This window comes from Leptonychotes weddellii, chromosome 8, assembly GCF_054177405.1.
Source record: "Leptonychotes weddellii isolate Sample4059 chromosome 8, ASM5417740v2, whole genome shotgun sequence".
NCBI lineage: Eukaryota > Metazoa > Chordata > Mammalia > Carnivora > Phocidae > Leptonychotes > Leptonychotes weddellii.
The window spans coordinates 14,053,288-14,077,571 of record NC_138376.1 but is presented as its reverse complement, the minus strand read 5'-3'; the positions used below and the strand labels follow the sequence as shown (position 1 = coordinate 14,077,571).

The window sequence follows — 24,284 nt, the reverse complement described above, 5'->3', positions numbered from 1 at the left end:
AAAGGACGGAAAATGAGGACTTCTACAGATCTTAAAAGATGTAGATTCTTTATCTGTAGCAAAGCCTCATCTAGCCCATTCTTCATGTCCACCTGATAAATTTTGGAACCCAGAACAAGTTTGTGACAGGACTCCAGTGTTCTTAGCTGAAATGGAAGTAAGACTTTAAGACTGACAAGGAGATAAATCTTAAGAAATCAGAATAAAACTTTATAACCAAAATATGAAAAATGAATCCAGCCCCCAGGGAAAGGAGACACAGGAGGAAGCTATGAGCAGGCTGGGGACTCCCTCTCAAGTCCAGGAGGGTCTGGAGACATGGGTCTCTCCCTGCGTGAGGACACAGCTTATGTTTGGTAGTAATACTTTGAGTGGGATGCCAGGGAGTATCATTTAAATTAAGCCTCATCTTCTGGAACTTTCTGAATCTCTCACCCTCTTCATTTCCCATTCTCTAACCCTGACAGGGAGTGTCTTTTAATGGAATGAGATATTAAAGTTATGCAAAGCCATCAGTGTAAAAAGGAGGCTTTGTCTTGTAGGAGCTCCCCTCTGAGATTGTGGGAGGGCTGAGCCTGGGCACAGATACTGCGATATTCCTGCACAAACCATAGTCACCGTGGTCACCACCAGAATGGACATAAGGCCCTGGGATAGGAAATGTGTGGAGTAAAAAGAGGAAGGGATATTAGAGGGAAAAAAAGAGTCTCCAAATTTTTTCTGAGGCAACTTTATGGGAAAAACAATGAATGCTTTGCATTACCCTCAGGTGTGCTCTAGATCAGGGGTTGGCAAACTATGGCTCACAACCAGTTTTTGTCAATAAAGTTTTATTAGAACACAGCCATGATCAGTTTTTATGTATCATGTATGACTCCTTTTGTGCTACAGGAAGAGCTGAGTAGTTGTGCTAGAGACCATATGGCCCAAAGAGCCAAATATATTTACTAGCTGGCCCTTAACAGAGAAAGTTTGTTGACCTCTAGTGTCAAAGGTTTAAGAGAACTGTGCCAGCCCATTGTGTACCTTTTTTTTTTTTAAAGATTTTATTTATTTATTTGACAGAGAGATAGAGAGAGAACACAAGTAGGCAGAGGGAGAGGGAGAAGCAGGCTCCCTGCAGAGCAGGGAGCCCGATGCGGGACTCAATCCCAGGACCCCGGGATCACGACCCGAGCCGAAGGCAGCCACCTAACCGACTGTGCCACCCAGGCACCCCATTTTGTACCTTTTGTAGGAAAAGTAAGATTACTCCAGCATTCTCCAGCTTTTTCCTTACTGCCTTTTCCCCCTTTCTGAAATTGCTTGTATCTCCCCTGGTTTCTCTTCATTTCCACAAGCCTAGGGGTGGCCTGCTGTGCACTCCTGGAGCTGCACCCACCTGCAGGGATAGGTGACATGAAGGAGAGATTCAACACTTTCTTCAGAAATGAAACAGAGTGCGAACATATTTTAAGAAAAGCAACCAACTGTCAACTCTTCTGTCAACACTGAGAGTTTATCCTTTTCTCCAATGTCCTGTGCGTTCCTTCAATCATCACAATAATCTGCACAACATTGTGTCTCTGAATGATGGGGTTTTTTATAGAAATAAAAATAGCCAACATTTATTGAGCTCTTTATGTGAACTATCCCAGTGGCTACTCATGTAGGCTCTAAGGTCTCCCAGCATCACCATTTTCCAGATGAGCAAACTGAGCAACTTCCCCAAGGTCAGAAACACAAACCACTCCTGAGCTACACCCTTGACTACCATATTATACTACTTGTCTCAGAAACATGTGAAAATGAACTTAACTAGAAATCAAAATAAAAACTAAATTTTCATCAGACATCCACTGTTTGAGCATCTATCAAATGCTAACTGGGAAAGACAATATTAATTTTTATCTACATCAATCTATGACTTTTCAGATAAATACCTTCTCTGAGACTTTTTAAAAAGTGTAACTTTTAAGAATTTTTATTCACTTCTGGCCCTTCATTGGACTTTGACGTCTTTACTGGATTGGGAAGCATTTTGGAGTCATTCCTACCAAACTCACGAATATAAGACTATCATAAACTAATGACTTTTTCATTACATCTTCAATACAGACAGTGAAAGAAAACAAGGCAACTACAATTTTTTCCACATTTTACTTAACTGTATTTCTTAAGAAACTTGCAGAAACTTTGGAGCTCCCAGGAACAACATCTCAGCATCAGCACGCTTCCAATTCTTGCTCTTTAGGTTCTGCTTATTCATCAGGGGCCTTCAAACAGTAAGTCCTTCTTTGTTTATGGACACAGAAAATCAGCTAAGAGTATAATTAATTCATGAGAGTTAGATTAATGACTTTGGAAGGAACATTTTTTTAGATTCCTAAAATATCAGAAGAATCACCTTTGCTTCTGCCCCAACTTCTTCCCCAGAGAATCAGACCCAAAAGATTCCAGTAATTCCACCAAAGAATTTCCCCCCAATTTTAACCAGTAACAGAGGGTCTAGATACTCTATGGTGGATTCTTTTATATCTATGCTTGGTTTTACTACAGATACAGTTTGAAAAAGATATTTACAAAGACATGAACTTCTGGTTTCTGGTCCAGCACATAAGAAATTCGAAAGTCTTCACTCTGTCCTAACAATGGGTAAAAAAAACTGAACAAACTGAAAAATCAATCACTAAGCTTAGATCTGCCAGTGGAGTGAGGACAGAGGGCAACCTGCTACCCTCAAAATTGGAGAGACAGACAGGCAAATACAGACAACCTCCACTTACCAAAGCAGAAACTGCCATAGAAACCAGTGTTGGAATAGGAAAATTAGAACTGTAATTGAAGAATTTCTGGAGGTTCAGGGTGGACAATGCTGAGAGATAAAATTCCACAAGGACTCAGTCTTGGGGGGCCCACACTTTTGTGAGTTTTGTCTCTAGGAGCTCTACCAGGGCCTCACAGTAATATTAGAAAAAAAGGTTTTTTGCTTCCAGAAGGGGAAGAAGAAAAGGCATCATTTTGAGATATGCCAAAGCATTCCATTCTTCTTAACAAGACCTGCCCTGGAAAGAGCTTACTTTACCAGACTCTAACCTGCTGGGGTTTAATCAGAGCCTAACCTACATAGGGTAAGGGAAATATCCAACTCTGGCCAGTTCTAGCTTTTTATGTTGGGGAAGAGAAATACATGAGTCCAGCCCCTTCTGGCCATCCTGTCCCACCTCAAGGGGAAAAAACATTCATAGTCCAGGAGCACAGGTTTACCAAAAGACTAAGATATAATCATAGGACTGTAGAGTGCTTCTCCTCCACCTACATCTTAACTCCACATTACTAAAAACCTATGTACCACAGTTTCATTTACACCGTACATTATATATGCCTTTCAACAAAAAATTACAAGGCATACTAAAGGCAAAAAATACCATTCGAAGAAACTAAACAAATATCAGAACCAGAGTCAGATATGGCACGATTGTTGAAATTATAAGACCAGGAATTTTTAAAAACTGTGATTGATATCCTGAGAGCTTTAATGGGAAAAGTAAGCAGCATGCAAGAACAAATGTAAGCAGAGAGATGAAAATTCTAAGAAAGAATCAAAAGGAAAAGCTAGCAATTAAAAATACTAAAACAGTGGGGCGCCTGGGTGGTTCAGGCCATTGGGCGGCTGCCTTCAGCTCAGGTCATGATCCCAGGGTCCTGGGATCGAGCCCCACGTCAAGCTCCCTGCTCAGCAGGAAGCCTGCTTCTCCCTCTCCCACTCCCCCTGCTTGTGTTCCCTCTCTCGCTGTGTCTCTCTCTGTCAAATAAATAAATAAAATTTAAAAAAAAAAATACCAAAACAGAAATGAAGAACGTCTTTGAAGGCTCGTTGGTAGAATGAACATAGCTGAAGAAAGAAACTCTGAGCTTATGGATATGACAATAGAAACTTCCAAACTGGGAGTGCCTCAGTGGCACAGTTGGTTAAGTGTCTGCCTTCGGCTCAGGTCATGATCCCAGGGTCCCTGGATCGAGCCCTGTGTTGGGTTCCCTGCTCAGTGGGAAGCCTTCTTCTCTCTCTGTCCCTCCCTCCTGCTCTGCTCTCTCTCGCTATCTCTCTCTTTCTCCCAAATAAATAAATAAAATCTTTAAAAGAAAGAAAGAAAGAAAGAAAATTCCAAACTGAAAAGCAAAGAGAAAAGATTAGAAAAAATAGAACAAAGTATCAAAGCACCATGGACTAAAAGACACAATATATGGGTAATGGGAATATCAGAAGGAGAAGAGAGAGAGAAAGGAACAGAAGCAATATTTGAAGCAGTAACAACTGAAAGAATTTTCCCAAATTAATGTCAGACACCAAACCACAGATCCAGGAAGCTCAGAGAACATCAAGCAGGATAAACACACACACATACACACACACACACAAACAAACAAACAAACAAAAACCACACCCAAGCATAGCATATTCAAACTACAGAAAATCAAATACAAAGAAAGAATCTTGAAAGAATCTTAAAAAGAACCCAGGGGCAGGGGGTGTGGGAACATCTTCATATAGAAAAGCAAAAATAAGAATTATATCTGACTTCCCTTTAGAAACATGCAAGCAAGTACAGTGAATATTTAAAGTGCTGAAAGGAGTGGCACCTTGGTGACTCAGTCAGTTAAGTGTCTGCCTTCAGCTCAAGTCATGATCCCAGGGTCCTGGGATCTAGTCCCACATGGGGCTTCCAGCTCAGCAGGGAGTCTGCTTCTTCCTCTCCCTCTGCCCCTCCCCAACACTTGTTCCCTCTCTCTCTCTCTCAGATAAATAAATAAAATTTTAAAAGTAATAATAAAGTGCTGAAAAGGAAAAAAAAAAAACACCAATCTAGACTTTTGTAACCTACAAAATTGCTCTTCAGAAGTAAAAGAGAAATAAAGATTTTCTCAAACAAAAATTGAAGGAATTTGTTGCCAGTAGATGAAGCTTGCAAAAAAAAAAATGTTAAAAGTAGTTCTTCAGAGAGAAGGAAAATGATCTAGGTCAGAAACTCAGATCTACATAAAGAAAGGAAGAGCATCAGAGAATGAAAAAGTGAAAGTAAAATAAAAACTTCTATTTTTATATTCTTAATTGATTTAAACTGATAACAGTTTGTTCAAAATAACAACAATGTATTCAATTATGTATTCTTATGTGTATGACATAGGAATGTACATATATGTACATATATATGTACATATATATGCTTATATATAAGTATATACTTATTAATACAAAAGCATACCTCAGAGATACTGCTGGTTCTGTTCCAGACCACTGCAATAAAGCAAATATTGCAATAAAATGAGTCAAATGAATTTTTTGGTTTCTCAGTGCATATAAAAGTTTTGCTTAACTATACTATAGTTTATTAAGTGTGCAATAGCATTGTTTAAAAAAACAACTATACATACCTTAATTCAAAAATACTTTATTGCTAAAAAATACTAACCATCATCTGAGGTTTCAGGGAATCACAATCACTGATCACAGATCACCATAACAAATATAATAATAATGGAAAAGTTTGAAATACTGTAAGAATTGCCAAAATGTGACACAGAGACACAAAGTGAGCAAATGCTGTTGGAAAAATGGTGCCTATAAACCTTCAATATGTAAGAAAAAATCTGCATCTGCAAAGCACAGTAAAATGAGGTATACATGTACACGAATACTTCTGTATAAACAAAATGAACAACAGTAAAGATACAAGGAATGGGAGGGAGGAATTAGGGATATTTTGTTGTTATAAAATACTCGCACTACCCACGAAGTGGTATAGTGCTATTTGGAAGTGGACTTGGATTGATTGTAAATGCATTATTCAAACTCTAGGGGAACAAATAAGAAATTCTAGGGGAACCTTAAACAAAGAAGTATAAATGATATGCTAAGAAGAGAAAGAAGATGGAATCATATAAAATACTCAGTTAAAACCATAAAAGTCCAAAAAAAAGGGAGTGGAAGACAAAAATAGGACCAAACAAGAGCAACAAGTAGAAAACAGTAACAACAACTAGATATTAATCCAACTATATCAACAGTCACCTTAAACATCAATAGTCTAAATACACAAATAAAAAGACCAAGATGTTTAGAGTAGATCGAAAAACAAGACCTAACTCTACGTTGTTTACAAGAAACCCATCTTAAACACAAAGACACATATAGATTAAAGGAAAGGTATAGAGAAAGATATACCATGCTCCCACGAATCAAAGGAAAGTAGGAGTAGCTATATTAATTTCAGACAGAGCTACATAACTTTCAGAGCAAGGAAAGTTGTCAGTGATGAACAGGAGCATTATGTAATGATAAAGGGATCAATGCTCCAAGAAGACTAATAATCATTAATGTATACATACCTAATAACAGAGTATCAAAACAACATGACAAAAAAACTAATTGAACATCAAAGGAAAAATCAATGAATCCACTGTGATACTTGGGAATTTAACTCCTCTCTTTTGCATAGAGCAAAGCTTCCATGATACAAGCTTTGATTGGAGTGAATTAAGAAAACTCTACAATCATCATTATCTTGATCACTAATATTCATTAAGCACTTGCTACAATGTTTCATGTAATCTAAGATTCTATCAGCCATAAGACTCACCATTATTTTATGAACCACCAAGAAAAAGAAAATGCTACCAATTAAATCATGGCATCATTGACTGTTAAGACATATTTCTGAGATGAGAAAGTGTGAAAAAGTGTGAGTCTCTGAATCAATGAAAAGCAGTATGTACTTTATCTCATTTAATTCTCAAAATAAACTTCTGAGGCAAGTACTATTATTTGACCCATTTTTTAGAAGAGGAAATAAAGGCTTAAATTTTTTATAAGTGGCAGAGCTAAGAGTCAAATCCTACTTCCAGGGTCTGAATCTGTGCCACCACACCTCTCTGAGGGCTTACGAGTATCTTGGAATAGAGCAGAAAAGGGACCATCGGACAGGCTCCAAGTGGATCTCTGATATATCAGCTCTTACCTCTCACAGTTAGTTTTTCATTACAACTACTACAGTGTCTTCTCCTCTCCACCATATAGAACCTGCCAGGTTGTGCATCCCTCTGCTTGTGCCCTATCCCTACTAGCGTTCCCAGAGTATAGAACTCAACCCAGCCTCAACCTGCTGCCTTCCTCTTACAAAGAACATAACCTGAGAAGTAGTCAAATTTTCTGGGACTTAGAAGTTCATCATTCTATTTTCTCTATGCTTTTGTGTTTAAAATTTTTCATGATAAAATTTTTTTAAATTAGTTGGAATACAATATTATAATGGTAATAACATGTATTAAAACTTGTCTATTTACCATAGCATTAACCTTTTATTTTTATTTTTTAAAGATTTTATCTTAATTTATTTGAAAGAGAGAGAGCGAAAGAGAGCAAATGGGGAGGAGCAGAGGGAGAGGGACAAGCAGACACCAAGATCAGCGCAGAGCCTGTTGTGGGACTGATTTCAGGACCTTGAGATCATGACCTGAGCCGAAACCAAGAGTTCGGTGCCCAACAGGCTGAGCCACCCAGGTACCCCACCACAGCACCAACGTTAAGATCACTTAAGATCACATATCTAATAAATGGCAGAGCTGAGCTCAGGCCTAAAATATATTGACAAGATGCTGTACATGTAGAGTGGAGAGAGTAGCTTACTCTTTCTGAGTCTTCAGAAAAGACAGCGTTAGATCACAGTCTTGAAGAGCAATTAATGTTCAGTGTTAGGATGAGACAGAAGGAGAACCGCATGCTCCAAGACAAAAGAGATGAAAGACTACTTTTAGGAAAAGATTTCAGGAAACGACAAGGGCAATTCCTTAGCAATATTCCACACATATTCCACTGGTGACAAACTGCCAGTGTTTCTCCGAGAGCTCTACCTTTCCAATCTCTGAACTCAGTATGCCTATTAAGTATTAACCAACAGTTCTCTTGAGACAAAATAGAACTGCCTCACATAGGGGTTGAGTGGAAAGGTTTTCCGGGAAACCTGGGAGTGGTCCTCATACACCTGCTCAGTGAACAAATGAATCCAACCTCATGCAATTCCTCTTCCCAGCAGTAAGGGAGAATGGGAGGTTCAGCATGTCCATCAAACACAAAACTGAAAAAAAGGATTTGGAGGTTTCGCATTTGCATAAAGAGCTAAAAAAATTAACTACTATGCATCAAAAAACAGAACGAAAAGAGGAGAGAAGAGAAAAGCAGAGAAGAGAAGAGAAGAGAAAAAAGAAGAAAGAAAAAAGAAAAACCTGATTATTGCCGAAGCAGCAGCATCTTGACATTTCCATAGCAATGGGGCTGACCCTGCTGAGCCCCCCTTGGGCCTGGTGTCCCCGTGCTGGGGCTGTGGGAGCCTCTCAGGTGGCTGACCCGAGAATGGCAGCAGAAGGGGCTGGTACCCGGAGAATGGGGCAGAGAATGGGGACAGGGAGGAAAAGAAAAAAGAGAATGAGTCCAGGGAAATTGTACTCAGGAAAAAGCAATATTCACTGACAAATTGACAGATTAGCGATTCCCTCTGATGGTTGAGGCTTTAAAGAACAAAATTACTGAAAGGTTGAAGCCAAGTCCTAGAAACAGATGCTCAGTCCATAGAATCCTGGACACCCTGGTCTCCCCCAAAATATTTTCAAGCATTAAATTGAAACACTGCTGGATTAATTGTGTTATTTTCAGGACAAACAGCTTTATTTCACACACGTTCATAATTTTTCTATCTCCTCAAATCACTTTTTTTTTCCCCATGGGAGAAATAAACACCTATAACAATGTTTGGAAGTTACAACCCTCCAACTCTCTCTTTCCCATTTGGGGTATGGATTAGATACCTTGGAATATTTACACTGGGATCTCACCGATCTTGTCCTCCACTTTGATTATCTAAAATGCGAAATAGGGGCTCCTGGGTGACTCAGCTGGTTAAATCGGTCATGATCTCAGGGTCCTGGGGTTGAGTCCTGCATCGGGATCCCTGCTCAACAGGGAGCCTGAGTCTCCCTCTCCCTCTGCCCCTCCCTCCTGCTCATGCTCTCACTGGCTTGCACTTTCTCCTTCTCTCTCAAATGAATGAAGAAAAAATTTAAAAAAAAATAGAAAAAAGAGATAACACCCTTGCTAAGGGAGCACTGATAAGGAAATTATTTTCAAACCTTCGGTCATGGGATAACATACAGCATCTCAAATAGTTTTAGTACATTTTTTATTTATCTGCTCCCACTTGGTTTGGGCATTTCTTCACAGTGCAGACTCTTAGCAGGTATCTGCAAGCTATGCAACAGGGGACAACTTTTATCCTCTGGACTCGTAAGGTTTCACAAATGGAGACACATGTGTATTCAGGCTTAGAAGCTAAATCTGAATTCTGGCTTTGAGGAATTTATGTTCCTTCGAGAATCCATTTTGCCACTTTGCCCCAGTTGGGCCCCGGGTGGGCTCACGAGCACACAAAAACAGTTTGCCAATGGAACCATCTCTGATGAGCAGCCACTCTCATGCAATCGGGTTCATTTATTTCCTTTGTTCACACAGCGCTCCTAAGACCATCATCCCAGGATCCTTGCTGCAAAAAACTGCCAAGTCATGAGAGCTAACTCACAAAAAGTTGGATGCTCGACCTTTCTGTTTGATAGGTGTGTTTTATGTGTGTGTGTGTTTGCTGACGTGCAGCATTCAAGACAATTTTGCTGCATGACTCTTCTCTGACCTCCAGCTCCCAGGTTGTGAAGTCCTGGGTTGTCCAGCTCTTCTCTTAGGACCAGACTTATTTTCCCAAGCACTTCTGAGTCAGGAGGCCTAGCGAGGAAGAGAAAGGGTGAGCATGCACGCACAGGCGCACACATACAAAAATCCAGCTCCCACTAAGGCTTGCAGCCTGCTGCACAGTGGGAACCAAGAGACACAAGGCTGCCCATGTAACAGATGCAAGTTTCCCGTGCTCCGGTTCAGCTGGGAATGCAGGCTGTAACGCAGAAATAAATCACACGGAACTTGCTGTCAGCTCTCTTACCTTCCTGCTAAACCCTCCAACACTGCCGCTTGACTGGCTTGGAGTCGCTGTAGTTTTTAAATGAAGGCTGGAGACGCGTTGGCAGCCCTGCCTCATTTTTAGCTAATACCTCTGTGGGCTCTGCGTGCGCATCTGGCTAGTGCCATCACGCTGGGTATGATTATAATAGGCTGCTACTCTTTCCCAAGCAGGAAGCTGGAGTCCTGTTACTGACAGCCTAAACAGAGGCTGGTTCCAAGCACAACAGCACATCACAGCCAGGGAAGGGTCTGTGGCGCGGGACTTCTCCCAAGGCATAAAAAAAGAGAGAGAGAGAGAGAGAAATGTGTTAACTGTGCTAACAGTGCCAAGTAATATGCTTCGTTAAAAATTTAATCACCTACAAGTGCAAAACAAGTGCAAAGCAATCATGTTGTAATTAGCGCAGCAATTAACACCTCCCTTTCCAATAGCACATGCGTCCTAGGAAGTGCAGGATTGCAAGTATCTATGCTGCTGACAGGCTCGGTTCCTAGAGAGAGGGAAAAAATTGCTTAAATAGAATTTTTTTGGTTTTTGGCATTTGGGCTGTGATGTGTTCACGAAATCTCTGAACCAGCTGCCATTTTGGTTTTGTGCAAAAGTTGTTCTGTTGTGTGGTGTAACTCACCAACTTCTCCACTCTGCGTTCTCTGAAGCTTCCATTTAGCATTGCCTTCCCTTTTTCTAACGTTAAAATACGAAGCAATGAGCATAGGGGCCAAATTTGCATGCAAAAGTGGTGCTTCCCACTTAAAAAAAAAAAATTACATAAATCTTATCTCCCTCAGACTGTTACCAGAAATAAAATACCCCATGGCAAGGTAAATGACTATTGGAAGAAACTTGTGCTAAGAATATTCACTCTGTCCCTTCAGACAATTTAGGTCTCCTCTGTGCCACCAAGCCTAGTCATGGGTGCATGGATCTTCTTAGGGACCAGAGCCAGGTCTTGAAGGAAGTGGGGGAGGGAAGGAAGTTGGACACTCTCCCTCTGTAGTGACTCCCCAATCCAAGCGCAAGCCTAGGGACAGGTCGAGAATGGGACACGGGAGCTGTCTGGCTTTGCCTGGGAGATTCCTATGCTGTATCCACTACCTACTAAGCTGATTCATAGGGGCCTCTGCATTCACCTCGATGCATAGAGATCTGTGGGGGAGACAACTAGAAAGAGCAAGTAGTCCTCAATTCCCCACTGAGCGAAGAGAGTTTTATATTTAAAGAGAAAGATCTTTAACTTCCCGGTCTGTTTCGCGTCCCTAAACAGATGGAAGTGTGACAGAGCCTACAGTCTGAGATGCCACCTATTGGAAATTTTTCCAAGGCCCCAAAGTTCTCGGCATGGTTTAGAAATTACTGTGAGAATGGAACCTAGCCGGTGACGCTGAAACTTTAAATGTATTTGAAAGGAGTTTCATGAGGAATTAAAAAAAAAAAAACTAACGAAACATTCAGGGATTTCAGAATTTAATGAGCAGCATGAGGGCAAAGCCAATTAAACCTTTAGAGTGAATTTGTTTTACTCATGTTGGCCATTGATAACGGAATGAGTGTGATCCAAGGAGATAAGGAAACATTCGGACGGTGACATTTGGGGAACAGAAAAACAGATGCATTCCTACCGTTGACTTTTAACAACATTGCTAAGATAGGAGTGAAAAGCAAGAGCCGGTAAGAACTGGCTACCACTCAGATATTCCGCAGTCTCTGGAAAGTGCAGGCGTTCATAGAGGATATTCACTTTCCTGGTTTGCTATATCATTTTCCCAGGAATCTTTTCTTTCCACCTCAGAAGCCAGTCTGATCCAGACAGCTGAGGAAAGAGGCCTTCTACCCTGAGATAGAGGACATGCTTCATACGTAGGGCAAACTGTGACAGAAATTTCACGCTGGAAAGCTCAGTAGGAAGTAAAATGAAACCCCTGTCTCAAATACAAAGAGGACAAATGTCTTATTATGCTAAGAAGCCTCCAATTAAGGATGGAGAGCCAGTTGGAATAGACAGTTCCCATAGTCATAGTTTTTATTCATTCTTACAAAAATACATCTTTTGAGACCGATGTTCTTTAAATATTGCTATCATTTGTAAAACTGGTTGAAAATGTCTGCTGTATCATAGCCTTAATCCAGAGACCCAGATGATAAATTCCTGCATTTGCATTTATTTCTAATAAATATTTTGTCTCTGCTGTTCCATTTTTATTTTCTCTTTCATCAGAAAGGCTTAAATGATGGAAAGTTTAAAAACAAAGTCGTTGTGCATCTTTGGTAATCTTATTTCAACAAATACTTGCTAGTGCACAAATTTATTTAATAAGAAGTACTTTCTAGGGGTGCCTGGGTGGCTCAGTCAGTTAGGCATCTGCCTTTGGCTCAGGTCATGATCCCAGGGTGCTGGGATCAAGCCCCACATCAGGCTCCTTGGGAGCCTGTTTCTCCCTCTCCCTCCCACGCTCCCCCTGCTTATGCTCTCTCTCACTATCTCTCTCTCTCTGTCAGATAAATAATAAATAAAATCTTCAAAAAACAAAAGAAGTACCTACTAAATACACCAGGCATTGACCTAGGACCATGCCAGGCATTGACTTGGAACTATTCCTGGTCTTGACCTAGGGCAAGGCATTCTTTACGATCAATATACAAACAAACTAACAACAACTAAAAATGAAGACACCAAGGCTAGAAGCAACATAAGGAGCTTTTTTTTACTGTCATACCCCACTGCCTTGCCCAGAACCCAAGACACCTTAGAAATCTGTTGAATGAATCAATCAATGAATCATCAAATGATCATCCAACCTCACTCTAAGCTGACAGCCTAGTAGAAGTGATTTCGGGATATAAATATCCTTAACACAACTTCTAACTTAAGGAGTACTCTAAGAAAGACACATATTAAGTGTGAGGACAGAATGGAGAGAATACTTGCATTTTTAGTGCTGGAGGAGGAGGGAAGAGGTAGCATGACTGAAAAATGGGTATTTCAGTTTTGCAGGAGCCTGGTGTCCCTCCGTGGGAATCATGTTGGAATCATGCTGGAAAGGTAGGTGGAGGCAGAGCACAGAAGGCTTGAATGCCTGCCAAACAAAATTAAGTTCAGAAAGAGAAGCCATTAAAGGGAGATTAATCTGGCCACAATGTATAAAACTGATTACACTGGAAATTGACTGGCAGCAGGAACACCAATTAGGGAGCTACTGCAATAGTCTAAGCAAAAGTTAAAGTTCACCCAAACTGGGCAAACTGTGGATGAAAAGAGAGCACAGGCAAGAAATGAGTGAATTTCTAGTGGAAGCTGTCACGTGAGAGCTGGGCCATGTCAAGCATCACACCCAAGTTTCAATGCTTGTGATGCCGAACACTGCAGAGAAATCAAAGTGATGTGAACTGAGGAAAAGCCATTGGATTTGACTTCCAGGAATTGATGGGTGACCTTTGAGAATGCAGTTTCAATAGACTGGTGAGGTCAGTAGAAAGATAGCAAAGGATTAAGGGTGGAGAGGGTGGCAAATCAGTGGGAGCAGAGAGTACAGATAATGCTTTCAAGAAGACTGGCATTTAAGGGAAGGAGAAAAATAGAGGACTATCTTAGGAAAGAACATGTCAAAGGTCAGTTTCTTTAAGACGAATGTGCCTCAAGCTGAAGGGGGGTATTTATCAAGTAAGACTCAAGATGCAAGCAGGAAGAGATAATTGGTGGAGCAAATTTTTAGAGCAGACAAGAGGAAATGTGATGGCTGGGGAGACTATAACCCCAGACAGCTAAGTAGCATTTCTTCCTCTGAGGCAGTTAGAAATGAGGAAGAACTTAATGAAAAGAAATACTGAAGTGAAAATTTTTGGTGGACTCAACAGATGAAGAAGTTGGTATACTTTTCCCTATTTCTTCTGTAAATACCACTAAAGATTTATATAGAGAGGCATTATATATAAAACAAACATAAGAAGACTTAGAAAAGTGGAAAGCAGAAAGCAGACAAGCTAGGGAATCTCAGAACCCAAAAAAGAATATAGGGATTTCTGTGAGTTTTCTTTTTGCCTCACATGTCCAAGATTTGGAGCTAAGAAAGAAGTCAACCCGGAAACTCCAACAGACACAGGCCAAACAAACAAAAACCTGAGCATCAGGAAAGGGGCAACCTAGCAAGGAGAAAAAACTTTCAGATAATAATTGTCCAACTCTAGTGCTCGCTTCAGCAACACATATACTAAAATAATTGTCTAACTCTAGAAAAACACTACAAAATCCTCTGGCCCCACCCACACCAATGGCAGCAAAGGCCCAGTGAGGTTCTAGACTTCTACCTTCACAAGGCTGTAACAAGGTACCCAAACACACCCACAGAGCTGGCAGGCCTCAAAGAAGACCAAATAGAGAGCTGGAGCTTTCATCTTCCCCCTAGGAGATAGTGTCATGGAGGCCATACGAGGAGTACAAATAAGGCACTCCTACACCCCAGCCACATAGCTATCTGTAAAGGCCTAGTGGAGAGCTGAAACTCCCAGCCCCCTTCAGCTCTAATGAAAAGACCCCTAGATTTGTACCCCTACTTGACAGTAATGAAGATGTACCACCATCCCCTCCTTTGATGCCACAGAGTATCAAAAGAAGCCAGCTAAAATGAAAGGCTTAAATTAGATTCAAAATCTCATAACATAATACCACAAATGTCCAGGTTTCAACTGAAAAATCACTCACCAGACCAAGAACCAGGAAGATCTCAAAAAGAATGAAAAAAAAAAAGACAATCAATAGATACCAACACTGTGGTGACAGAAATATTAGATTATCTGACAAAGACTTTAAAACAATAATCATAAAAATGTTCTAATAAACAATTGCAAGTACACTAGGAACAAATGAAAACATACAAAATCTCAGAAAAGGAACAGAAATTCTCAACAAAAAGAAGATATAAGAAAACCCAAATGGGAAATTTTAGAACTAAAAACAATAATAACCAAAATAGAAAACTCATTGCACAGGCTCAATAACAGAAGGAAAAGTACAAATGAAAGGATCAGTTAACTGAGATACAACAAGGGAAATTAGTCAAACTAAACAACAGAGAGAAAATAAACTGGGAAAAAAAATGAACAGTCTCAGACACCTATGGAACTATAACCAAAGATACAACATTTGTGTCATTGAAGTCCCAGAAAGAGAAGACAAAGAGGACAGAGCTGGGGGGGAAAAATGCCTGAAACATTTTCCAGCTTTGGAAGACATACAGGTTTAAGAAGTGCAGTAAATCTACCAAATAGAATAAACTCAAAGAAATTCACAGCAAGGCAAATCAAAGTCAAACTTCAGAAAACTAAAGGCAAACAGATTTGAACAAAATTGAAATCACACAGTATGCATTCATAAACAACACACTTCTAAATAATCCATGAGCCAAAGTTGTCTCAAGGAAAATTTTTAAAAACATTGAACTGAATGAAAATGAAAATAAAATATATCAAAATTTGTGGAACACAGCTAAAAACGTGCTAAGAAGGAAATTTATAGCACTAAATGCATACATTAGAAAAAAAGGGGGGGGCGCCTGCGTGGCTCAGTCAGTTAAGCATCCAGCTCCTGGTTTCTGCTCAGTTCATGATCTCAGCCAGGGTAGTGAGATCCAGGCCAGCATTGGGCTCTTGTGCTGAGTGGAGTCTGCTTGAGATTCTTTCCCACTCCCTCTCCCTCCCCTTCTGCTCCTCAACCCCCCCACTCATGCTCTCTTTTCTCGCTCTCTCAAATAAATAAATAAAATATTTTTTTTTAAAGAAAAGAAGAAAGTCTCAAGCAAATTTTCTAAGCTCCCACCGCAAGAATGTAGAAAAAGAACAAAATAAGCCCAAAGCAAGAAGGGAATACTAAAGATAAGAACAGAAAGCAATGAAATTAAAAACAAAAACAATAGAGAAAAAGGGTAAAACAACTGATTCTTTGAAAACATCAGTAAATTTGACAAAAGTTTAGCAAGACCAACAAAGAAAATGGAAAGAAGATACAAACCACCAGTATTAAGAATGAAGCAAGGGATACCACTATGAACCCCACATACATCAAAAAGTATAAGAAAAGAATACCTCCAACAACTTTATACATATAAATTTGATTATTTAGGTGAAATGGACCAATTTTTTAAAAATACAAGCTGCTAAAACTCACCTAAACTCACCTAAATCACTCACATGATCTTATAATTATTAGGGAAATTGAATTTGTAATTTAAAAAAAGAAATCTCTAGACCCAAATGATTTTACTGGTGAATTCTACCAGATGTTTAAAAAAGAATTAATACCAATTACACAAGTCACTTGCAGAAAATAGAAGAGTAAGGAACACTTTCCTATGCACAAACCAAAGACCATTTAAAAAAAAAAAACCCTACAGAACAGTAGTCCTCATTAATATAAACACAAAAAATCAACAACAATATACAACAACAGCAAATAGAATTCAGCTATATTTAAAAGAATTATACGATCTGAAGAGAAACCAGAGTATGTAAGTCTGGTTCAATATTAAAAATCAGTCAATGTAATCCAGCATATTATGGGGCACCTGGCTGGCTAAGTTGGTAGAGCATGTGACTCTTGATCTCAGGGTTGTGAGTTCAAGCCCCACATTGGATGTAGCAATAACTTAAAAATAAAATCTTAAAAAAAAAAGTCTAAAGAAAAAAATGCATTATCATATAATTGATGCAGAAAAAGTCTTGTTAAATAAAACACTCATAATAAAAGAAAACTCTCAGAAAAAAAGGAAATATTTTTAAATATTATAATAACATGTAATAAAAATTATATATTTTATTATAATAATAAAAATAGAGTGGAACTTCCTCAAACTGACACAAAAACATATACAAAAAATCTACAGCTAATGTTATACTTTATAATAAAAGACAATGCTTTCTTCCTAAAAGCTGCAACAAAGCAAGGATGTCCACTTTCATCATTCTTATTCAGCATAGTGCCAGAAATTCTAGCCAATGCAACAAGGCAAGAAAAGGAAATAAAGAAATACATATCAAAAGGAAGAAATGAAACTACAGAATAAAACTTACAGAAGACATGACTATACAGAAAATCCTAAGAAATCTACAAAGATGTTATAGAGTAAATAAAAGTTCAGTAAGGTCACACAATATAAGATAAATACACAAAAATCAATTGCATTTCTACATACTGGCAGTGAACACATGCACATCAAAATTAAAAATTATAAGACCATTTATAATTGCTCAAAAGTAAAATAAAATACTTAGGAGTAAATCTAACACCACACATACAGAACTTGTATGTTGAAAACTACAAAATTCTGATGAAAGAAATCAAAGAAGACATAAATGGAAAGATATATGCTGCTCATGGATTGGATTGGAAATCTCAACATAATAAAGATGTCAATTCTCCCCAAGTTGAATATACAAGTTTCCCAAGGCTGCTGTAACAAATTACCACAAACTAAGTGGTTTAAAATGAGAGAAATTTTTTTCTCTCTCTCACAGTTCTGAAGGCCAGAGTCTGAAATAAAGGGTGTGGCAGGGTTGGTTTCTTCTGGGGTTCTTGAGAGAGATCGGTTGCATGGCTATCTTACCTTCTAGCAGTTCCCGGCAATCCTTGGCAATTCCTTAGCTTATGACTACATAACTTCAATCTCTTTCTTCACCTTCATATGGCCTTCTTCCCTGAGTGTCTCTGTATCTCTGTGTCTCTGTGTGTCCTCTCCTCCTCCTATCAGGACACCAGTCACTGAAGCTAGGGCCCACCTTAATCTAGTATAACTTCATCTTAATTAAGTACATCCACAAAGATCCTTATTTCTAAGTAACATCACATTCTGATGTTCCAAGTGAAAATGTTTGGTGGGGAAAAGAGGGGGACACTATTCAGCCCACCACAAAATTTAACTTAATTCCTATCAAAATCCCAGCAAGATGTTTTTGGTAGATATAGACAAGATTATGCTAAAATTCATATGGAAATGCAAAAGAACTAGAACAATTAAAATAAATTTGAAAAAGAACAATAAAGTTAGAGGAATCATTCTACCTGACTTCAAGACTTATTATATAGCTAGAGTAATCAACAGTATGTAGTATTTTTTTTTAAGACCCTGGGATCATGACCTGAGCTGAAGGCAGATGCTTAACCACTGAGCCACCCAGGCGCCCTGACAGTATGTAGTATTGGTGGACACATGGGTCAATGGAATGGAATAGAGAAGCCAGAAATAGCTCACACAAATATACCCAAGTGATTTTTGACATGGGTGTAAAAGCAAGTTTATGGAGGAAAGATAGCCTTTCAACAAATAGTGCTGAAGCAGGTGAACATTCATCCATAAGGAAAAAAAAATAAACCTCAGTCAGAACCTCACGTCCTCTATCAACATTAACTCCAAATGAATCACAGGCTTAAATGTAAAATGTCAAACTATAAATCTCCTAGAAAAAAGTAGGAGAAAATCTTCAGTAGCTAATGTTAGGCAAAGAATTCCTAGACTTGACACCAAGAGCACAACCCATAACCAGAAAAAAAAATAATAAATTAGACTTCATCAAAACTTACAACTTCTGCTCTGTGGAAAACCCTGTTAAGAGGACAAAAAAACAAGCTGCCGAGTGAGATAAAATATTTGCAAACCTCATGTCTGACAAAAGTCTAGTATCTAGAATAATAAAAAATTGTCAAAACTCAACATTAAAAAGCCTAACAATCCAATTAGAAAATGGGCAAAGGACATGCAGAGACATTTCACCAAAGAGGATATACAGATGGCAAATAAGCCAATGAAAATATGTTCACCACCAATGGGGGTTAGGGAAATGCCATTTAAAACCTTAAGGAGGGATGCCTGGGTGACTCAGTCGGTTAGGCATCTGCCTTCTGTTCAGATCATGATCCTGGAGTGCCGGGATCAAGCCCTGCATTGGCTCCTTGCTCAGCAGGGAGTCTGCTTCTCCCTCTGCCCCTTCACCCCGCTCTTGCTCTCTCTCTGTCTCGCTCTCCCTCAAATGAATAAATAAAATCTTAAAAAAAAAAAAAACCCTTAAGGAGAGGGGCATCTGGGTGACTCAGTGGGTTAAGCGCCCAACTCTTGATTTCAGCTCAGGTCATGATCTCAGGGTTGTGAGATCGAGCCCCACGTGGGGCTCCAAACTGATGGTGGAACTGCTTAAGATTCTCTCTCTCCCTCTCCCTCTGTCCCTCCCTGCCACTGCTCATGCTCACACATGCTCTCTCTCTCACTCTCTCTCTCAAATAAATAAACAAATATTTTAAAATTTAAAAAATAAAACCATAATGAGATATCACTATGCACCTATTAGAATGGCTAATATAAAAAATAGTGACCACAGCAAACTTCGGCAAAAACATGGAGAAACTGGATACGTTGTGGGTGGAAATGGGATAGCCGCTCTGGAAAGCAAATTTGAGTTTCTTTAAAAACTAAACATGCAAATACCACACAACCTAGCAATTGAACTCTGAATGTTTTTCCTAGAGAAATGAAGAGAAAAAATAAACTATGCACAAATCTTTATAGTAGCTATATTCATAGTAGCCAAAACCTGGGTGGGGAGGGGGGATGTCTTTCAACAGATAAATAATTAAACAAACGGTGGGAAATTCATAGCATGGATTACTACCCATATATATACTCATATATATAAATATGAGTATGTGTGTTGATCAACACAGCAACCGCCAAAGAATTATGCTGAGTGGAAAAAAAGATCCTAAAAGGTTACATACAGTGTGATCTGATTTATTATAATTTTGCCAGAATTATACAAACTCCAGGGAACAGAGACTGCCTATAAAAGGACAACCTGAGGTACTCTGGGTGATAGAAATGGTTTGCACCCAACTGTATCACAGTCAATACCCCGGTTATAAAAGCATACTACAGTTTTGCAAGATGGTGCCATTGAGGGAAACAGGGCAAAGGGTACATGGGATCTCTGTACCCTTACAACTGCACGTGAATCTACAATTATCTTTTTTTTAAGCAATCTTTTTTTTTTTAAGATTTTATTTATTTGAGAGAGAGAGAGTGCACAAGCAATGGGGAGTGGCAGACAGAGGGAGAGGGAGAAGCAGACCCCCCACTGAGCAGGGAGCCCGATGCGGGGCCCAATCCCAGGACCCCGAGATCATTACCTGAGCCGAAGGCCGACGCTTCACCGCCTGAGCCACCCAGGCGTCCCCTAAATCTACAATTAAAGTAAAAACCTTAATTTAGAAAGTGAGAACTGTGGCTGATACATAACAAGTGGTGTATCTGAGTATTTGTTAAGTAAAATTAATTATTAAACTAAAAAATAAAACAGGAGGAGGCCTGGCACTTGATGGGAGTATAAAGACTTTGAATAAGTGCTGTATTTCCTTTTGATAGGAAATCAAAGATTAATTAGAATTAGTTCTTCACCCATTTCCATATCAGCCATAGAAATGCATCAAAATAGAGATGCCTGGGTGCCTTATCGGTTCAACGTCTGCCTTCAGCTCAGGATATGATCCCGGGGTCCTGGGATCGAGCTCCGCATCGGGCTCCCTGCTCCGTGGGAAGCCTGCTTTCCCTCTCAGACTCCCCCTGCTTGTGTTCTCTCTCTCGCTGTGTCTCTCTCTGTCAAATAAATAAATAAAAAATCTTAAAAAAATTAAAAAAAAAAAAAGAAGAAGATCAGGGACGCCTGAGTGGCTCAGTTGGTTAAGCATCTGCCTTCAGCTCAGGATATGATCCCGGGGTCCTGGGATCGAGCCCCGCATCGGGCTCCCTGCTCCGCGGGGAGCCTGCTTCTCCCTCTGCCGGCTCTGCCTGCTTGTGCGCTCTTTCTCTCTCTCTCTGACAAATAAAGTCTTTAAAAAAAAAAAAGGAAATGCATCAAAATATTAAAATGCATCTACACACATATATACGCAAATATCCTTATGTCCCAAAAGAAAAGCAGAAGGTCACGAGAAAAAAAAGAAACTAAAAAGAAGAAAAATGTGAGGAAAGGAGTACACGCTCGGGTGAGATGGTGGTAGTAGGAGGAGGAGGATATTGGCAGTACCATTGGCCATCTGCTGGACACACAGTAACAGCCAGCTATGAAGAGCTTTCCATACATTACCTCATTTGGTCATTTTCAAGTACATTCCATCAATATTCCAATTTTACAGATGAAGAAACTGAGTTCCCCCAATAGTCAGTCAGGCGGGCTGATAAAGCATGACTTGAGAGCTCGTGGCCCTCCCTGCGGCACTTTCCACAGGCTCCCAAGAACAGAAAAGGACCTCATGACACATGACACATGACAGCCATGTGACTTTGACCTTGAGGTGCCCCATACCCGGAAACAGGAAGGGAGAGTAACTCAGGGATGCCAGGATTGGAGCCAACAAGCCCAGCCTTCCAAATGTAAGACAGAGTGTGAAATACTCAGAGGCCCAATTCTGACAACCTGGATTGCCAGTGTTTTCCCTCACGTGATTTCCAAAATCCATTTGAAGTCTGGCGCTGTTTATGTAAGGACTAAATTGAAATGAGAACACCCTTAAAGTGTTAATTTGTTAGGCTTTGTTATGACTGTTAGTGATGGCAATTATTTAAATGATACTGGTTAATTTGTTTTATTGTTTCACATAGTTTGATTTATTTGCTATTTATCCATTCACTTATATAATGAGTAGGGTTAGATTAATAGATTTTAGAATGTAAATTCATTTCCACTAATGTTTATGAGCTACATTTGTAGATTGGTTTAAATAAAAACACAACCAGGAATCAGGATTACAGTACATTTTTGAAGTAATAAAGTAAGGATTCAAGTATGTTCCAGGAATAAATAAGAGACTCAGATTCACAAAGAAAACTGCCTGCCAGAGATGGAAGGCATAGCCCAACCCTGTCACATGGTAGATATGCCTCAGTTTCTTCCTACCCTCCACCACCTCCCGCCAAAAACAAAAATTATAAAATAATAATCTCAAGGGCGTGAATACTTACGTGTGAGGCCTCGCTGAGAAAAGCTTCCCCACTGTCCTGCTCTGAACTGGAATTTGTGGTATCCTGACAGAGCGCCCCTGAGACAGGAGCTCTGGGTGAGTCTCTGGCCTCTCCTGTCCTTCCAGATCTTGCCGTTGCCCTACTGAACAGGACGTGTGAGGGAGAGTGAAGGGAACAAGGGAGACGTTGGAGTTCCCTGCAATCTGCATGCTCAAAACTGAGCAAGCTACTCGGGTTGATCTTATGGAAGTAAATTGACTGCGAACAAGTCACTCCCGGGCTTGCAGAGGATGAACCTTTTCTAAGCACCAGGGTAGCAGGAAGGGTGCCAGACGAATCCATTGGTAACGTGGGCTCTGGTGCCCAGGACGAACTGATTCATCTCACTTGGAAGAACAGCCGATGTATCTGTTCACTGCTCAGAGAAAGAGCCAAAACAGTCATGAAGTATCTTCTGTGGCCTGAACTCGCCAGCCCAGTTCTTAAGAAGTCCACGCCCTGTACAAACCAGTTAACTCTGCGGAAAGCAACCGTGTTGGCTCTAGGGGCAGGTTGAAAAACGGAAAAGTTAAGTAGATGGCCTAACTTCTCCGGGCATTAGTGATTTTTTTTTTTTTTTAAGATTTTTTTTTTTGAGGGGGGGCGCCTGGGTGGCTCAGTCAGTTAAACATCTGCCTTCCGCTCAGGTCATGATCTCAGGGTCCTGGGATAGAGCCCCGTATCGGGCTCCCTGCTCTGCTGGGAGTCTGTTTCTCCCTCTGCCCCTCCCCCTGCTCGTGCTCTCTGTCTCTCTGTCTCTCTCTCAAATAAATAAAATCTTTAAAAAAAATTTTTTTAAGTAATCTGTAAACCCAGCATGGGGCTCGAACCCACAACCCCGAGATCAAGAGTCATAGGCTCCACTGACTGAGCCAGGCAGGAGCCCCACATTAGTGATTGTTATGGGCTGAACCGCATAACCCCACCCCCCCCAACAAATTCATATGTTGAAGTCCTAATTCCCCGTGCCTCAGAATGTGACAGGGGAGTTAGGATCTTTAAAGAGCTAATTAAGGTAAAATGAGGTCATCCCATGGACCCTAATCCAATAGGACTGGTGTCCTTATCAGAAGAGGAGATTAGGACGCACACATGTACACAGGGACCGCCATCTAAGGACAAGGAGGAAGGCAGCATCTAGAAGGCTGGAAGAGAGGCCTGAGAAGAAACCAACCCTGCGGACACCTGGGATAGACTCCGGGGATGGGAGAAAGTACCTGTCCGTTGATGAAGGCCCCCAGTCTGCGGTACTTTGCTATGGCAGCCCGTGAAGACTGACAGTGACCCAGCTGACAGGTGACAGTCCCACCTCAAAAATAGAAGCCACAACTTCTATTCGCAGCATGCTGATTCTGTGTTGTCATCATTTAAGTACTGGAGGATGGGCTTTTCTTTTTAAACTTCTAAACCAGGGGAGAGCCTGGGTTGCTCCCATTATAATGTCACTCTTTTTTGGTGTGATGTTTCCTTGAATGGAGAGAAAGGGGGGAAATCACTGCTAGCAAGTAAATTGTGCATAAGACAACATCTATTGTTCTATATTTCCACGGTCACCACGCCACGAGTAGCTTTGGCAAATCCAAACTACTGAAGTGCTTATAACCTGTAATTCTTAGAGGGAATTTTTTTTTTTCTTTAGGATTTTATTTATTTATTTGAGAGAGAGAGAGCACAAGCAAGGGAGAGGGAGAAACCGGCGAGAGGGAGAAGCAGACTCCCCACTGAGCAGTGAGCCCAATGTGGGGCTAAGCAAATGCTTAACTGACTGAGCCACCCAGGCGCCCCCTTAGAGGGAATTCTTCTTTTCTTTTCTTTTCTTTTTTTTTAAGATTTTCTTTTTAAGTCGCCTCCACACCCAACATGGGGCTCGAACTTAGAACCCTGAGATCAAGAGTCACATGCTCCACCGACTGAGCCAGCCAGGCACCCCCTATTTTCTTTGAAATTTATTTTCAATTTCTTTTCAATTTCTTCTGTAGATAAATGTTTCATAAGAAAATGGCAAGGATGGGGCGCCTGGGTGGCTCAGTGGTTAAGCGTCTGCCTTCGGCTCAGGTCATGATCCCAGGGTCCTGGGATCGAGCCCCGCATCGGGCTCCCTGCTTGGCGGGAAGTTTGCTTCTCCCTCTCCCACTCCCCCTGCTTGTGTTCCTTCTCTGGCTGTGTCTCTCTCTGTCAAATAAATAAATAAAATCTTTAAAAAGAAAGAAAGAAA

At 40.3% G+C, this 24,284-nt stretch overlaps 1 long non-coding RNA gene across 1 annotated transcript; it reads right to left on the bottom strand.

Annotated features, from left to right (window-relative positions):
* LOC145722951 (uncharacterized) lies at window positions 1-22,494 on the bottom strand. Its single transcript, XR_014147526.1, has 5 exons — window positions 22,031-22,494; window positions 10,017-13,111; window positions 5,244-5,275; window positions 2,148-2,300; window positions 1-1,381 (listed from the first exon to the last, which is right to left on the bottom strand). It is a non-coding gene; the product is annotated as an uncharacterized LOC145722951 (long non-coding RNA).
* Between the last annotated feature and the right edge of the window lie 1,790 nt (window positions 22,495-24,284).